Source organism: Tupaia chinensis, unplaced genomic scaffold, assembly GCF_000334495.1.
Source record: "Tupaia chinensis unplaced genomic scaffold, TupChi_1.0 Scaffold145082_1, whole genome shotgun sequence".
NCBI classification, from domain to species: domain Eukaryota; kingdom Metazoa; phylum Chordata; class Mammalia; order Scandentia; family Tupaiidae; genus Tupaia; species Tupaia belangeri.
Genome location: NW_006204943.1, coordinates 666,112 through 685,614, shown reverse-complemented (window position 1 = coordinate 685,614; position 19,503 = coordinate 666,112). Strand labels below are relative to the sequence as shown.

The window sequence follows — 19,503 nt, the reverse complement described above, 5'->3', positions numbered from 1 at the left end:
CTTTAAAAAAAATCAAATAAAAGGAAGCCCTATATCTGATAACCTCGAGAAAGGCAATTTTTTTTTGCTTCCTCTCTGGGTCTAAGTCCCTCAAATTCATGCTTAGAAATATACTGTATGGTGGTTAAGGGCATTGGACTCCCACATGGCTGACCGCAGTTCGAGTCCCACACCTACTGGCTTGCTTTCTCACTTTTTCTCTCTCTCCATGCCTCTCTGATCAAATTAAAAATATATAAATAAAGTTAAATAAAATAATTCTTCCCCCAAAAAGAAATAAACCACAGTATTATTTTTGCAGAGTTGGTTATTTCCGTCAACAATAACGACAATAAATGAAATTAATTCTTTAAAAACTTTATTTTAAAATAATTTCAGAGTCACAAGAGGTCGTAAGACTAGTTCAAAGTTGCTGTGAACTTTATTCAACTTTCCCCAACCGTAACATCATACATAATTATAGTGTATTTTCAAAACCAGGAGACCAGCACTGATACAATTAACTAAACTACAGACCTTACTTGAATTTCACCAGTGTTTACATGCACTTTTTATAACACTGCAATAGAAAATCTGTTTTTTAACTAGGAAGAAAAAAGGTATTATTGGTATCAAAAGGTCTTGCTTAACAAATACACACATGACTAATTTAGGAGAAAGGTTTAACTGGATCCTTAAATAAAAGAAATTAAGGCACTCGTTTCAGTAGTATATATGTAGACAGTCCCAGTTTACAATGGTTTCTTATATTTTTCAGAAATAAGATGGTGTGAATGTGATATGCACTTACTAAGAAACCATATTTCAAGTACCCATGTAACCATTCTGCTTTGTCACTTTCACTAGAGTATCCAACAAATTTCATGAACCATTCACCACTCTAAAGAATATTAAACTGCTTGGGACCAGCAGTTAGTGTAATGACTATGTCGCTGGACTCTCATGTAGTCAACCGCTGTTTGGGTCCCGGATCCGGTGGCTTAAACTCACGCTGGGCACGTGTGCGTGCGTGCCCAAGATCCAGAGAGAAGAATGGAGGAGAAGAGACTGCGGGGTGGCCATCCCCCCTGGGGGGTGATTTCTTGCTTTCTGTCTCTGTCTGTCTCTTTCTGGCGAGCGCACATGCCCTTTAGCAAAAAAAAAACAAAAACAAAAACAAAAAAAACTCTCCAAAAAAAAAGAATATTAAACTGCTTTATAAAGCAACATATTAAGCTAAGGTATTACCATTACTAGGTATGGCATATATATCTTTCACCTAATTACAAAAGTACAGAACTGGAAGAAAAACATCCCTTTGTTGTACCTCCTTTGAAAGAATGCAATTAAATTATTGTGAAAACATATCCAAGAACAGCTCTGGATTACGGAGGCACTCAGTTCACCACTATTTGAGAAGTCGGAAAGACTCGCCACCACAGAACAGTTTCACTGACAGAAAATTCTTCAAGGGATGAAAGCACTGCAGTAATGAGTTCTCAGCAGGATCCTCAAAATCCTCTTCCAACTTCATGGTTCGCTTTATCCTCCCCCCACTTTACCAGCAATCTAATCTACTAAACCATATTCACAATTTGGAAAGCCAATGCAACTATGCAACAACAACAAAAAAGTGCACAGTTCTGGCAATCTCCAATCTCTTCACCAAGATTCATTTCATGTAAAAACAGCAGATGCATGCTAACTGAACTTGGGTATAGTTCAATGTTTCTCCTGTTTCACTTACTTTTAAAAGGAAAGTATAAACGTCTGTGCCTGAATTTGAAGTTCTAAATAATCAACAACACATTAAATCAATCTATATATTGTATTCTACACAATAATTTGCAAACCTACATTTTCTCATTAAATATCAAAACAACTGCCTGCATTTCTGCTTTTCAACCTTTCATACCAGGGAGCCAGTTAACCATATTATATGTAGGAACCAACCTGCAATATTGCTACTTCTATTCTGCTATCTACATGATCAGTAAATGTACGGCTCAGATGCCTCTTTCTGTTACTCAACAGTGAGATAACTTCGAAGCTACTAAAATGTTTACAATTTTGGTTACTCTTTCAGTAAACAGGCTTCAACCTCCTTTCATTCCAGATACATATAAACCTACATAACTTGCATCAGGAAGAGAGCTGAAACAGGAGCGCTAGCCTTTGGATCTGAATTAGATACACATGCTTTCTCTTTCACCTGCAAAGCTGTCTTCTCTTTCCACTCACAAGTGGCAGTTTCCTTTATTCCAAAGATAGGTACTGCCAGTGCCTTAAATCTTCATCATTCCACCCATATGCACTCTGTGTTTTCCTTCTACAGCATCTTGTCCCTGTTACATACACACCCCTGATTTTGCACCAGCTTGACATTCCTAAGAACTACCAATTAAAATGATCCTTCCTTTCCATGAGGTCAGGGGAAGGAAACTAAACAAAACAATATTCATAGAATATCCAGGACGAGCTTTTTATAACAATGACATTTTTTGACGCTGCAACACAGAGGCTATTCGCACCAGGGAAGCTTTCTGTCTGATTAATTTAAGCTGTCCTTACAATTATTTTAAGCCATCAAGGACTTCTTAACTGCTGAACAAAGTGAGGTAATTCAGTTCAGCCATTTAGCAGGCTCTTTACAAAGGGCTAATTCAACTGTCAAAGCTACTTAATTTTTACTAACAAACCACTAATTTGGCTCTCAATTACCAATCCAATAACGTGTTTACTATCAAGTTTAATGATGTGCAATATATAAGGAAACCTTATACATTCTCGAACATAGAGGCCTGACCATATCCCCTTCCCTTACAGAGCTGCAGTGAGAAACAGAGCTGGGGTAGATTTTGATATATGGGTACACAGAAATATTAAAAGGAAAGGGGCTGGCAGATGGCGTGGTGGTTAAGGGCACTGGACTCTCACATGGCTGACCACAGTTCAAGTTCTGGACCTGGCGGCTTGCTTTTTCACTTTTTCTCTCCCTCTTTCTCTCTCTCGCTCTGTCCCTCTCTGGTCAAATTAAAATAAGTAAATGAAGTTAAAAAAAATTTAAAAATAAATAAAAGGAAAAATTAATCACAAATTTTAGAAAACAAAGTTGTACAGGAAGGACAAATAATAGTTTATTACAGTGACTCAGCTATGAATAACATTGAGTATAAAAATAAAACTACTGGTAAACCAAAATTACAATATAATAGTACTGGAGCCTGCAGGTGGCGTGGTGGTTAAAGGCGCTGGACTCCCACATCGCCGACTATGGTTCGTGTCCTGGACCTGGCGGCTTGCTTTCTCACTTGTGCTCTCTCTCTCTTTCTCTCTCTCTCACTCTCTGGTCAAATTAAAATGAAGAAAAGAAAGAAGAAAAGAAAAAGAGAGGAGAGGAGGTTAAATAAAAATAATTCTTAAAAAAAAATTTACTGAGAAACTGTAGGAAACGGGAAGGTATGCAGGAAAATGGAAAGAACACCAAATCACCTTCCATTAAACAAATAATGGCTAAATTGAAAAATCGAGAAGTACCAAATACGTTATTTAGAATTATGGTAATGAATAGCAAAATAATCAAGTAAAGGGGTTCCTCATCTCTGTGGGAAGAAAACAGGAAGAGACAGGAGGACTAATGTTTTCTTTTCCCTAAAAACCTTCACTTAACAATTTGATTAAGCTATTTATTTATAACTTTGGCGGGACCCAAAAATAAGTCAGCAATTATACATTTAAATGAATTTTAGTTAACAACCCAGTAAAATCACATTGTGTCACATGTGGAAGAAAATGATTTTTCATTTTTTACAGCTTCAGGATTTTTCGCAATGTGCAAACATTTTAATTCCAATTCCTGCTATTATTTTTGGTCACTTGTTTGGAATTCATTCCAAGGTGTGAAGAAAGACTACAACATTTTTCAGATCTTGTTACATTCATATTTTCAAACTAGTTTCTTGAGAAATTAAGCTTGATTATACTGCCACCAACAGTAAAATCACAGCACTTCCACTAGCGCTCAGTATCAATAATTTTGGATTAAAAAAAGAGCCTTATTTTATCTTAACTTGTATTTTTAAAACATTCTTGATGTCTCAATTTTTTTTTTTTTCGGAGAGGTTTTTGCTATAGGGTGCGTGCACTCACCAGACAGACAGAGAGAGACAGAGACAAAAAGCGAGAAATCACCCCCCAGGGAGGATGGTCACGCCACAATCCCTTCTCCTCCATTCTCCTCTAGGGATCTTGGGCATGCACACACACGCGCCCGGCGTGAGTTTTAAGCCACCGGGTCCGGGATGTGAACCGCGGTTGACTAAGTGGGAGTCCAGCGACATAGCCATTACGCTAACTGCTGGTTCCCAATGTCTCAATTTTTAAAAAGAGGTTTTTGCTATAGGGCATTTGTGCTCTCAGGAGAGAAAGAGATGGAGAAGTGAGAAGGAAAGTGAAAAATCATCCCCTGGGTTACACGGCCACACACAATCCCTTCTCCTCCATTCTCCCCCTGGGATCTTGGGCATGCATGCACATGCACCCAGCATATATTTTAAGCCACTGGGTCCAAAACTCAAACCATAGTCCAGTGACGTAACCATTATGCCAACTGCTGATTCCTCAATATTTTTTTTTTACCAATATGAGCTCTTATATAACAACTTCATAATATTCTATAAAAAAAAAACCTTTCAGGGCCAGTAGGTGGCATGGTGGTTAAGGCGCTGGAATTCCCACAAGGCCGACAACGGTTCGAGTCCTGAACCTGGCAGTTTGCTCTCGCTCTCTCTCTCTCTAGCAAAAAACTACGTGAAAAAATAATAATAAATAAGTTAATAAAATAATTAAAAACAAAAAACCTTTCAGCTACAATTATTCTGCTTCTCATATAAAGATGTTTTCATGTGCCTGCAGTGAAACCTACTAAGTTATTTGCGATTTATTCCATGATTTTCAAATTTAATAACATTGTTCTCCTCATACTTGATATGTTTTATTCAGAAGAAAGAGTTGTAATAAAAAATAACACGACCCCCCAAAACTAGGAGCCTAGGACAGTGGCTCAGCAGTGATGCATGCAGATTTGCCTGGCAGTGTCCCAGGATAATGTTCTGGGTCCTCCCTACACACACAAGCCTGAAATGGCTAGGACTGGGATAAACTGCTATGTGGGGACTCTGTTGGGGATGTTTGTCTGTCTGACTGTTCTCTCTCACAAAGGAATGAAATAAACTGAAACATTCATTTCTTCTTTTTTTTTTGGAGAGGTGTTTTTTTTTTTCACTATAGTGCGTGGGCGCTCGCCAGACCGACAGGGGGGGGCAATCCCTTCCCCTCCATTCTCTTCTTGGGATCTTGGGCACGCACGCCCACGCGCCCGTGTGAAATTTTAAGCCACCAAGTCCAGGACACGAACCACGGTCAATTATGTGGGAGTCCAGCAACATAGCCATTACGCTAACTGCTGGTTCCCAACATTCATTTCTTTTTTAAGAAAAAGAAAAACATCCATTGAACAGCATGCAACATTCTTACATACTTACTAGCTAGCTAAGAAACTTTTGTTTTAGCCTCAATTTTTGCCTTGTGTTTAGGCTAAAATCTCCATATGAAAGTTCTGGGAACCAGCAGTTAGCGTAATGGCTATGTCGCTGGACTCCCACGTAGTCGACCGCGGTTTGCGTCTCGGACCCGGTGGCTTAAATCTCACGCCGGGCGCGTGTGCGTGCGTGCCCAAGATCCCGAGAGGAGAATGGAGGAGAAGGGATTGCGGCGTGACCATCCCCCCTGGGGGGTGATTTCTCGCTTTCTGTCTCTATGTCTCTCTCTGTCTGGCGAGCGCACGCGCCCTATAGCGAAAACCTCTCAAAAAAAAAAAAAAAAAAAAAAAAAAGTTCTAACATATTTTTCTATGTTATATATTGTTACCTATACAGTGAATTTTTTTTTTTTTTTTTTTTTTGCCTTAGGGTATATGTACTGGAGAGACAATGAGGAAAATTGAGAAAGCACTTCCTGGGGGGATGTCCACACTGCAATCCGTTCTCCTGGGATCTTAGGCACACATAAACAGGCACCCACATGATTTTCAAGTCACTAGATCTGGGACTCGAACCACAGTTGGTCATGTGGGAGTCCAGCAACATAATCACTACACCATCTGCCAGCCCCAAAGGTGAACTTTTTTAAAAAGGATTTTGTCAAAGGGCACATGGGCGCTCACCAGAGAGAAAGAGGGAAAAAATTCACCCTCTGGGAGGAAGGCCTCACCACAACCCTTTCTCCTCCATTCTCCTCTTGGGATTTTGGGCATATACACAGGTGCCCAGTGTGATTTTCAAGCCTCTGGGTCTGGAATTCAAATCATGGGCCACAATTAGCCATGTGTGAGTCTAGCACCTTAACCACCATGCAACCTGATGGCCCATATTTACAATTTAAAAAAACAGTTTTCTTAATATTTCTATCAATGACTTAATATCTTTTTCTTCCTTCTTCCCTCCCTCCCTGCTTACCTACCTCCATCCTCTCTCTTTCTGTAACTTGCCAGAGGGTGTGTGCCCAGGAAAGAGACCAGGGGTGAGTGGTGATGCATGTGCTTCTAGTGTGTTTCCAGTATGTTCTGCGAGGTGCTGAGTCTGGAACTCGAAACCTCTGAGCCAGCCATGTAGGACCTAGCTATCTTTACCACCACACCATAAGCAAGCCATTTCTTCACTGTTAAAACATTGGTATAATTACTTTTTAAATAAATGTCAAATTAATATTTATAAAGAATATGTACTATACATTGAATTTTATTCACTTTATTTGAAAAAACTGGAATATCCTACTTAAAATCCAAAACTTTCAAAAATAAAGGAAATGAATATTCCAAACATTAAGAAGTTATGAAATCAGATATTTTATGCTAAAAAGGTTCATGGGAATGAGAAACATGATTTTATTGCTTTATAATGTACACAGTACATATAATACATAATTGTTATAAGTCATTTTATATATAATTATATTATGAGTAAATACTTTATATTTACAGATATATTTTTCAATTACTATACTGTTTTACTGATCTCATTTTATAATGTAATAACAATGCATGTATTATTCCATTTATGTTGATAAGATATATAATCAACCTCTCCGTAGCCTCCTTCATAAGAGGCTACATTCCTTGACAACATGGTGCAAAGGATACTTCACATCTGAACAGTAATGTAGTAATTCATCTTTAGTACAAGTGCACTGAGCGGTAACGTACTAAAACATTTTTTCACAGGCCTGCAAGCATAAAAATAGGAATTACTTTCTATGAGAGGAGGACGAAAGGAGGAAAAGGAAAAGAGAGACAGAAAAGGAGGAGGCAGAAAAATGAGTATGATACACTTTCTGCTATGAAGAAGTTACAAGGAAGGCACAACAGCTTTTCAATTAGGGACAATAAACTGAGCTGCCGCACTAGTGGTAGAAACAGTGTGATGGAGTTAGGTGGTAGCCCAAGGTTGAGGACCAAGGGCGTCGCATTCCTTCTTCAACTCCAAACATAATAAAGGTGCTAGTCCCACCAGTAAAGGGAAGATGAGAAGAGGGAAGAGATGAAAAGTTTCTACACTGTTTAAAGAAAGAATATCTCATAACTCACCTTACTACCTACAAACAGAAAATGACTGAACATTTTCCTATTATTTTATCCACATGGGCTCCAAGAGAATTGTTTTATTTTTTATTTTTAAATTTTGCTAAAAGGCACATGTGCTCACCAGAGAGATGGGGAGGAGGGGGCAAGAAAGCACCTCTCATGAGGGATGGCCATGCTGCAATCTCTTCATTTCTTTAGGGACTTAAGAAACGCAGGCTCACGTACTCAGCATGTTTGCCAAGCCACTGATTCCAGGACTCCAACTGTGCAGTTGGCCACATAGGATCCAGCCTCTTTAACCACAACACCATCTAGCCCTAATTATTTTAAATAAATGACAATGTGCTGAATAATAATGAAACACAAGAATTGGATACAGGAGTTGGAAGACTTGAAAGGGTCTGATAAACATTTTAAGGTTCTTAGGCTTTTGGCTTCTATTACAACAAATCAATTGTGCCATTATAGCACAAAAGCTGCTATTAACAATATATAAATAGGGCCAGCCCTGTAGCCAAGTAGTGAGGGAGCCAGCTCTTAAAAGGCCAACCATGTTTGGAATCTCACCCCCTGCCACTTGAAAAACACACCAATAGGATGGAGAAATGGAGAAGGGACTGCAGTATGACCATACTGCACTGCAGAGGTGCACTCTCTTCAGCTCTGTCTTTCTGGTGAGCATCCATGTACTATGGTAATTTTTACAAAGTAAAGTGAAAAAAATACATACATACATGAGGGGGGAATCTGGCTAATGGACCACAGTTTGCTGACCCTTGATTTAATCACATATTTAAAAAATATCAATTTTGGAGTAAACTTAGGATAAACCACTACTCATGCTTTGCTTAAAAAGAGAGATACTTTTTTTGAGAGATTTTTGCTATAGCAAAGATTCTTTTTTGAGAGATTTTTGCTATAGCATGTGCACTTGCTAGAGACAGAGAGACAGAAAGTGAGAAATCACCCCTGGGGATATGGCCACAATCTCTTCTCTTTCATTCTCCCTTTGGGATTTTGGATGCACACACATATGCACCCAGCATGAGTTTTAAGTTTCCAGGTCCAGGATTCGAACTTTGGTCACTATGTGGGAATCCAGCAATGTAACCATTATGACATCTGCTGGTTCCAACAATGGGGGTACATGTTAAGAAATGCAGTAACCGGTTGGTGGGTGGCATAGTGGTTGGGGGCACTGAACTCCCACATGGTTGACCACAGTTCAAGTCCTGGATCTGGCTTGTTTTCTGATTTTCCCTCTCTTTCTGTCTCTCTCTGGTCAAATTAAAAGAAAATAATGATAACAAATAGAATTAAATAAAATAATTCTTAAAAAAGGGAACTATTTTTGGAGGAAATAAAACAGATTGGTGTTGTTTCTTTTTTTTGGAGAGGTTTTTTGCTATAGGGCGCGTGCGCTCACCAGACAGACAGAGAGAGACATAGAGACAGAAAGCGAGAAATCATCCCCCAGAGGAGATGGTCACACCGCAATCCCTTCTCCTCCATTCTCCTCTCAGGATCTTGGGCATGCACGCACACGCGCCCGGCGTGAGATTTAAGCCACCGGGTTCGGGACGCGAACCACAGTCGACTACATGGGAATCCAGCGCCATAGCCATTACGCTAACTGCTAGTTCCCCAGATTGGTGTTTTTAAAAAAAGAAATGTGTTATGCAATTTCATCACCATGTGAACATCAGAGTGTATTCACACAAGCCTGTGGTATAGCATATGACAGGCCCAGGTATGTGGTTATAGAACTACCAACACATACTGTGGTCCATTGTTGACTGAAATGTTGTCTTATGGCACATGACTAATTTAAAACTCACAAATTCACAGAATACAAAACAGTGAGTTCAAAGGATTAGTTTAGAGGTACAGGGCACATGTCAAATTATTTCTTTTTATTTATAGATAGGAAATTCTAGCAAAGTAGGATACATGTTTCTAACATTCTTACTACACTGAAAGCAATTTACAATTTTTTAAGAAATCTATTGAATAAAATAAATCTAAAACTTGAAGTGATCATTATCTTCTTTTAATTTTATTTTAAAGAATTATTTTATTTAACTTTATTTATTTTAATTTGACCAGAGAGTGACAGAGTTAAAGTGAGGAAGCAAACCACCAAGTCTGGGACTTGAACCGCAGTCAGCCATGTGGAAGTCCAGCACCCTCAATGGCCACGTCACCTGCCGGCCCCCTCAAGTGATCATTATTAAGACTTAGTTACAAGAGGATTAAAATTAATCTCATAATTCATAGTTCTTATAATACTTCTAGTCCTGTGGAGTACATAATCTTATTATGTTAATAAGATAAGGACACTTTCTTCAACTTCTGATTCACTTAGAATCCCTAGAATCCTTTCTAAAGGGATCAGTGGTCCCCCAAAGTATAGAGAACATATTAAATGTAAAATAGTGCCAGCCAGTGGTGTGGTGGTTAAGGAAGCTGGATCCCACAGGGCCAACCGCATAGTTGGGGTCCAGACCCAGCAGCTTGTGAAACATGCTGGGCACATGTGCATATATACCCAAATCCCAAAAGAGAAATGGAGAAATGGAGAAGGAACCCCGGGGGAGGTGAGCCCACTAACACTCTGTCAAATGTTTTTTTAAAAGTCTGTTAAAAATGCTAACATAGGGGACCAGCAGATGGCGTAATGGCCATGTTGCTGGACTCCCATGTAGTCGACCGCGGTTCGAGTCCCAGACCCGGTGGCTTAAACTCACGTCGGGAGCATGGGCGTGCATGTCCAAGATCCCAAGAGAAGAATGGAGAAGGGATTGCAGCGTGGTCATCCCCCCCAGGGGGTGATTTCTTGCTTTCTGTCTGTCTTTCTGCTGAGCACACGCACCCTAAAGCAAAGACCTCTCCAAAAAAGAAAGAAAGAAAGAAAACAAACAAAAGCTAACACAAGGAAAATTATCTAATATCTCCCTCTCTTTGGCAGTAACATTTCCTTTCTTTTTGCTTTCTAAAGAATTTTCATTTAACTTCATTATTATTTTTAATTTGAGCTAGGGAGAAAAAGAAAGCAAGACACCAAGTCTGGGACTTGAATCACTGTCAGCCACGTGGCAGTCCAGCACCCTAACCACCAGATCACCCGCCGGCCCCAGCAGTAAAATGTCTTTAAAAATGAGTGATTATATAAATATAAAATCATTTATCACTCTCGGAGTGTATAAATACTTTAAACACGACTTAAACATAATTTTAGATATTACTCTTAACACTTGCACAAACCTGTAATCAACTCCAGTTTCCAAATTTGGCAATGTCCTTTTTCCAATTACCAAAGGGCATGTGTGCTAACCAGAGAGACAGAGACAGAAGAGAGAGGGAGGAAGACCCCCTCTCAATGGATCATGGCCACACAATCTCTTCTTCATTTCTTCAACTTGTCACAACTGGCAGTATACACACACATGCCCAGTGTGTTTTTTCAGGTCATAGGGGCTAGGATCTAAACCACAGTTAGTCATGCAGGGCTTCTCTTAACCACTAGGCTATACAGCAGGGCCTAACAATTTCTTTAACACTAAAAATCTATTAAATATCCAAATCTTTTATCTGGCAATCAAAGAAACCCCGTGTTCTGGGGCCAGCCCAAAGTGGGTGTTAAGGCAGCAGGATCCCATATGGCTGTCTGCACAATTTGAGTTTCACATCTCACAGCTTGAGAAACATGCCTAGCTCATGTACATGTGTGCCCAAATTCTCCAAAAGGAGGGAAGACTGAAGTAGAAGGGATTGTGGTGTGATCATTCCCTTTGGGGTGGGGGGAAGGAAGTGTGCCTTCTCACCTTCCCTCTTTCTCTGAGGAGTGCACATATCAAATATTTAAAAACAAAACACAATACAGCAAAATAAAACCAAAAATTAAAAAACCTATATTCTGATAAAAGGATAGATAAAAGCTGACACTAATATTTGCGATATGGCAATGATTCTTGTACTGTTTTAAATTGTCTCAAATGATTTGAAAATTTCAAAACTGCTATAGGCACTGAAACTTTATAATTTCAGTTGTAGATTTCTTCATACTTATTGGATATACTTGTGAATGCTTCTGTATATTTTTAGTGTATGAGAATATATTTCATTATTTTTTAAAAATTCTGTCATTGTGGAGCCTACCCATAAAATGTATCTACAGAGAATTAAGAAAAAAGGAAAAAGAATGGTTTAAAACATTGATACTTGCTATTATCTGAAGCCCTTAAGAGTTTATATGACTGATCATAAGAAATTTTGTGATTATGAAGAGGTCCTTGAGATTCTATTCTTTCAGGTTTTTTTGTTTTTGTTTTTGTTTTTGCTATAGGATGCAGTGTGTTTACCGAAGAAAGCCAGAAAGCATACATGCATGGGAAAAGTGAAAAATCCACCCCGCGCCCCCAAAGATGGTCATGCTGCAATCCATTCTCTCCTGGGATTTTAGGTAGTCACAAATACTCTCCTGGCCACCAGATCCAGGACTCCAACTGCACAGTCAGTTACGTGGGATCCAGCACCTTAACCACCATGGCAGGTGCTGCTCCAAGGTTCTAGTTATGTGTTTATTTATTTATTTATTTGTAATTTTTGAGCTGGTAAAAAAAAAGCACTTTAAAAAAATATGCGCACACACGAGCACGCACGCGTGCACACACACACACACACACACACACACAAACACATATTTATTTAAAATAAATCCAAATGACAAACAGCCATATCCCACAAGGCCTATCTCACAGCAACATATGCTACAGACATCTTCCCAAAATGTACTGTGGTGTACGGTTGCATATGTAATCCTGCCACGGCAAGGAATGTTCTACTTTTGAGCTTTAGAGACTGGAAATGTATTACAAAGAGCTCCTCTTTGGAACTAATGTATGCAAAACTAGCCAATAAAATCACTTAGCCTATTTGACACGAGAATACTGAAAATGGCAAAATTCAAAGAGAAAGCACTGTTCAGGGAACCAGCAGTTAGCGCAATGGCTATGTCGCTGGACTCCCACGTAGTCGACCGTGGTTCGCGTCCCGGTGGCTTAAAACTCACGCCGGGTGCATGTGCGTGCATGCCCACGATCCCGAGAGGAGAACGGAGGAGAAGGGATGGTGGGGTGGCCATCCCCCCTGGGGGGTGATTTCTCACTTTCTGTCTCTCTAGCGAAAAACCTCTCAAAAAAAAAAAAGAAAAAAAGAAAGAAAGAAAGAAAGAAAGCACCGTTCAGATGACACTCCAGATCTACCCACCACAGTTCCATGATGAGCTTGCCAGCAGCACCCCCTCTCAGTCCTTGGAAAGAGTTTTGCTTTAAAACAATAAGTGCTCACACTAGGCAGGGTTTCTCCGTGCATATGTTAGAAGTCTGCAGTACTGAGAGGACCCAGATGGAGACACTGTTTAACATGAGGTCTGAGGTAACTGGTTTTTTTTTTTTTTTTTTTTTTTTTTTTTAAAGATTTTTGTGCACTCACTAAAGAGACAGAAAGCAAGAAATCACTCCCGGACAGATGGCCACACCACAATCCCTTCTCCACGCTCTTCTCGGGATTTTGGGCATTCTTAAGTTTTAAGCCACTGGGTCCATGACTCAAACCAGTCAGCTATGTGGGAGTCCAGCGACGTCAATATGCCATCTGCTGATATCCCTACTCCCATTTTTCTTTTTCTTGTTTTTAAGAGAGATTTTTATTACAGTGTGCATGTACTCACCAGAGTAAGTGAGAAATCACCCCCTGGGGGGATGGCCATGCAGCAATCCCTTTTCCTCCATTCTCCTCTTGGTACTTTGGGTAAATACACACAGGTGCACACACACGTGCACACACAAGGGGTTAAGCCACCCAGTCTAGGACTCAAATCACAGTCAACTATGCGGGAGTCCAGAGACTTAACCGTTATGCCATCTGCTGGTCCCAAGGTTCTATTTTCTTAAAAGCATTTTATTAAAGTCATAGTTCCAGGGCCAGCAGGTGACGTGGTAGTTAAGGCACTGGACTCTCACACAGCGGACCACGGTTTAAGTCCCAGACCTGGCAGCTTGCTTTCTCACTCTCTCTGGTAATCATATGTGTTCTAAGGCAAATTATTTTTAAAAATGAGGGGTCTGGCAGGTGATGTAGTGTTAAGGGCGCTGGATTTTCACATAACCGACTGCAGTTCGAATCCTAGACCTGGAGGCTTGCTTTCTCACTTTCCCTTTCTCTCACTCTCTGGACAAATTAAGATAAATAACATTAAATAAAATAATTATTTTTAAAAAATAATAAGGGATCAGCAAATGGCATAATGGTTACATTGCTGGACTCCCAAATAGCTGACCACAGTTCAAGGCCTGGACTCAGCAGCTTAAAACTCACATGGGCATATGTGCGTGCATGCCCCCAATTTTTTTTTTTTTAGAGAGGTTTTCGCTACAGGGCGCGTGCGCTCGCCAGACAGACAGAGACAGACAGAGAGACAGAAAGCGAGAAATCACCCCCCAGGGGGGATGGTCATGCCGCAATCCCTTCTCTTCCATTCTCCTCTCGGGATCCTGGGCACTCACGCACACGCGCCCGGCGTGAGTTTTAAGCCTCCGGGTCCGGGATGCAAACCGCGGTCAACTACGTGGGAGTCCAGCAACATAGCCATTACGCTAACTGCTGGTTCCCCATGCCCAAAATCTTGAGAGAAGAATGGAGCAGAAGGGATAGCAGCATCCTGGCCATCCCCCTGAACAGTGATCTCACTTTCAATATCTGTTTCTGTCTCTCCGGTGATTGCACGCACCCTATAGCAAAAATCTCTCTTAATAAACTTTAATTAAAAAAAGAAAAAGCTCAGGACCAGCAGTTAGCTGGACTCCCATGTAGTCGACCATGGTTCAAGTCCCAGACCTGGTGGCTTAAACTCATTCCGGGCACGTGTGCATGCATGCCCAAGTTCCCAAGAGGATAATGGAGGAGAAGGTATTGGGGGTGGGATTTCTCGCTTTCTGTCTCTGTCTCTTCAATAAGCACATGTGGGAATCTGGTGTCTTTATCCATCTCTCTCTCTTTATCCATCTCTATAGTGAACGTCTCTATTGAAAAACAAAAATTAATTGGAACCAACAAGTGGCATAATGATTATGTCGCTTGACTTTCACATAGTTGACTGTGGTTTGAGTCCCAGACCCAGCAGCTTGAAATTCACGTCGGGCAGTGCCCAAAATCCTGAGAGAAGAACGGAGGAGAACAAATTACAGTGGCCATTCACCTTGGGAAGTGATTTCTTGCTTTCTGTCTCTCTGACTCTCAAGTGAGCATATGTGCCCTATATCAAAAATCTCTAAAAATAAAGGAATGTGTCGGAGAGGTCTTGGGCTATTGTTAAGCCTCTCTGTGCCTCCATATATTTATCTATAAAATGAGATTAATGAAAGACTGTATATTAAATAATAACTTCCAATGCATATGGAGTGCTTAGCGCAGGCCTGGGTAAAACTATTTAGTAAATGTAACTCCAACTACCAGCTGTGAAAAGTAAGCTGTGAAAAAAAGTGACTTAAACTTGATGGCAAGAACTGTCATCTCATCTCTCTCAAGCAATTCCAAGTGCCTGGCACAGCCAGTTCTCAGTACATAAGTTAAGCTAATGAATTTAGTATGTTCTCAGTACACAAGTCAAGCCAGTAAATGATTAAATGAATGAATGAACAAATCATTAATTCTGTAGGGACTCATGGAAGGTGTCCCAGGGCAGCATTTGAACCTGGTTTTGCAGGAGGAAGAAGGCTTTGCCGAGTGAAGAAAGGAGAAAAAATGATTTTGAAGAAAGACATCCAGCACAACATGGAAATTGGAAAGTATCTAACGTGGCTAGATGTTAAGACATGGGGAGTGTTGTTACTTATTTAGGGTACATGGAGGTCTTGGAAAAAGTTTCACAGAAATTTTGATTTAAGCCAAAAATCTTAGTTTCCTTTTCTAAAATTATCTTTCACTGTCTCGCCCACCCCACAAAAAAAGGAACAACAAACTAAAGTAAAGTAACCAGCTATGGAACAAGAAATTGAGGGCTTGCCTAAGATGCCAAGAGGAGAATGGAGGAGAAGGGATTGTGGTATGGCCATCCCCTCTGAGGGGTGGCTTCTCGTTTTCTGTCTCTTTGTCTCTCTGGCAAGCACACGTGCCCTATAGCAAAAAAAATTTAAAAAACTATAAATTTAGTACTTTTGAACTTTATTATCAGTACAGCTTCAGCAATGCAAAGTTATGTGGAACTAAATTAAGTCAGAAAACAGATTTTCATTTCAATTTTCTCAAGATGAGAAGCACACATTAAATACTAAAACTTCTTGCTCATATACAAAGCTACCATCAAAGATACATATTTAATATGTTACCTTCTTCCCATTTTGATAAAACACCCCACACATCCTGCACGTATTGGTCTCTCTCCACCCAAAATCCACCCTTATTTGGAAAAATGTTGGCTAAAAGCAATCAAAATCAACCAATTCTAAAAGACTAACCCTGTCTTACTGACAACACTAAGCTGCTGGAGGAAATCCCAAGGTAGACTAGATTAATAGCACTAGTGCATCTAAACTAATTTAAAAGTGTATTGTTTTAGGAAAAAGGGGAAAGCGCATCTCAGGAAAACTTCAAGGGAAATCAAACACTAGGGGGCAGCATCAAACTGTTGAAGCTTAGGCTTGGGCAGCTTTGAGCTGTAAACCTTCAACCGAGGCACATTTTTAGTAAGAATTTCTAATGAAAGATGACTAAGATTAGTTGAAGAACTGGCTGCCTCTATTATCTACATTTCTCATGTATTTCCTACTGTGTACTTTCTTTTGCATCTTTGACTTCTAGATACCAGCTTATAATGCACTGGTGATAATGTTCCTTTGGTATAATACAAAATTCATGGCATTTCCATTCTTGAGGTAGGCACTACACAGATGAGGCTTGACATTTTTATCCAAAGTATTTCCTTAAGTTAATGCTAAATTTTTGTTTCACTTAACATTTTAAACGTTATTAAAGAACTTGACAAGCTTTTTGCACATTCATTGAACGTGTCATGAGGGCTACGTGACAAAAATGTGAATCATGTCACTCAAGAAATTATTTGGCAGGGAAAACAAGATGTATATATGTAATAAATTAGAAAATGCAAGAGAGAAAATAAATTTCCATGGGTATGATATAAAGAATGGGGTCAAATCTCACTGGGGAAATGAAGTGTAAGGGAAAAAGAAAAAGTAGATCTTTAACCATGAAAGAAAAACTGAAATGTTTAGAAAAGAGAAAAGGTAAAATGATTAACTACCTGTGACTCTGACTCATCCCATTTAATGGTTACAGTAAACCCGTGAGATAAGTTTTTTAGTACCTTATGTTCACAAATATAAAGTTCAGGTAAAGCCACTTACTTGCTCAAGGTAACCAATTAACTACTTCGTAATAGCTCAAAGTTTTGAACGCTTAATTTCACTGCAAAGGCCTAAATTATTTCCAATACTGCCCAGTACAGAGGATAAAAGGGTAAAGGGAATAGAATATTACCAAGGTAAATTCTCTTCATGTAAAAGCAAATGATCATTTCAACTGTTGAATAATCTTCCTTGATATAGTATTAATCTATCATTTTCTCCATAAATTACCTTTTTAAAAAAATCCCCTAGATTCCAAGGGGATCTTTTAGGGAAACTCCACCTAGAGTTCACGAGGTCTTCAAAAAGTTCATGGAGAATAGACTTTTTAAAATGCATAGGTTTCAATATTTTTTGCATTAAAATAAAGTTGTATTTTAATTCCATTCTTCCACAAACCAGTCCCCTCATTGTACTTGCAATGTGTGGCCACTTCAAACAACAAATCAGGGGAAGAACCATGTATGCTTTTACTGGAATATTAATTGGTTTAACAAAGAACTATACAGGTTATCCTGAAGTATTTCATGCCACCTCCTAAAATGTCATTCTAAAGTAGCATGTCATTCTTGCAATGGAATTCTTTTTTTTTTCTTGGTAGAGAGATTTTTGCTGTAGGGCATGTGAGCTCATCAGAGAGACAGAAAGACAGAAAGGGAGAAATCACCCTCAGGGGGGATGGTCATGCCACAATCCCTTTTCCATTCTTTTCCTGAGTCTGGGGCTGGAATTTGGTCAACCAGGTGAGAGTCTAGAGACATAACCATTGGATCATCTGCTGTTCCCATGCAAGGGAATTCCTAACCAGATGTATGGATGAAATTCAGAAGGTATTTGAATTTTGATAGTGACAAGATAAACTCTTAATTTTAATTAAACCCTGAGTTAGTCTTTAGATTACAAATGCAGGCAAACATTAAATAGTATCTGATTGAAATTAGCTATAATGAATTAAATTCCAAAAAGATCTTTTTTTCAGTCCTCACTAGTTTGAAATTAGTCATTAATAGATCAGCCTTTTTTATTTTTTTCATTTTTTGTGTGTGTGGGGGTAGTTTTTTGCTATAGAGCTCATGTACTCGCCAAAAAGACAGAGGTGGATGGCCACACCACAATCCCTTCTCCTCTCAGGATCTTGGGCATGTATACACACACGCACGGCATAAGTTCAGGCCACTGGGTCGGGGAGTCCAACTGCGGTGGACTACATGGGAGCTTGGCAACACAGCCATTATGCCAACTGCTGGTTCCAGCCACTACTCTTTGTTTTGTTTAGTTTTTTCTTTTTTTGAAGAGCTTTTTGCTATAGGGTACATGCACTCGCTTGGCAGACAGAGACAGTGAAACAGAAAGCGAGAAATCACCCCCCAGGGGGGATGGCCACGCCCCAATCCCTTCTCCTCTCTGGATCTTGGGTACCCATGCACACGTGCCTGGCCTGAGTTTAAGCCACCGGATCGGGACTCGAACCGTGATCCACTGCGTGGGAGTCCAGCGACATAGCCATTACGCTAACTGCTGGTCCCCCAGCCACTACTCTTGATACTTTACTAAAGCATGAATCACTTCAACATAAATACTTAATATCTCGGTAACCATTTCAACATAACTGGTTGTAATTCTGTAATTCTAAATATGTTTAAAACCATCATTCAAGGGTTCACTGCGCAAAAATGTTGAGAGTCCTTGCCAGTACATCACTATTTTCTTCATAGCACTTCCCACAGAGCATTTGTTTCTCACTACTGGAATATTCGGTACATGTAGGCTGTGGATTGTCTGGCATGGATTGATTCCCAAGGTCTAGAAAAAGTGACTGACTCATAGCAAGGTAATCAAATATTTGTAAAATGGGGAGTCCAAATATAAAACGGTAGGCAGGAGTCTTGATCTGCAGCTTTCCCAATACTTGTTCTTAATTACGTGGAACTTACATATGCAAAAAGAAAACACAGCTATAATGTAAACAGATCACATGCTGGTTTTGTTCCAATGATTCAGTTGCAAGGCAAAACTAGGTGTACTTAACAAGGGAAGACAGAAGTGAAAGTTTTAAAAAGACGGCAAAACCTACCGTTAAAAAAAAAAAATACGTATGTTTTGTATCTCTTGGTATTATTTAGAACAGGTAATGGAGTGAATGACCCTTCCAACCCTAGGCTGCTGCGCTCTATCTTCCTCGTGCCCAGCTCCTTTAAAGGCAGCCCATGTGGACAGGCTCCCACGTGAACGTTTCTTAACAGAAGCCACAGGAAGACCTTCAACGTCATGTCGCCCGCGCCCTCCTAAGGCCCCCTTCCTAGCAAGAGCGTTCAGGGGGATCCCAGGGGAGAGGCGAGGTCATCCGCTTGCTTGGCGGGAAGAAGGGGGTCGCCCAGGTTGTCCCACGCGCGCCCCCACCCACACCCCAGATCGCTCTCCACCTAAAGGCTTTCAGGAACAAAGCCCGGCCAGCCGCGCCAC

General features: G+C 40.0%; 1 protein-coding gene across 4 annotated transcripts in view; it reads right to left on the bottom strand.

Moving 5' to 3' along the window:
- SLC39A10 (solute carrier family 39 member 10) overlaps positions 1-19,503 on the bottom strand; it is a 165,641-nt gene that overhangs the window by 51,941 nt on the left and 94,197 nt on the right. The window lies entirely within an intron of this gene.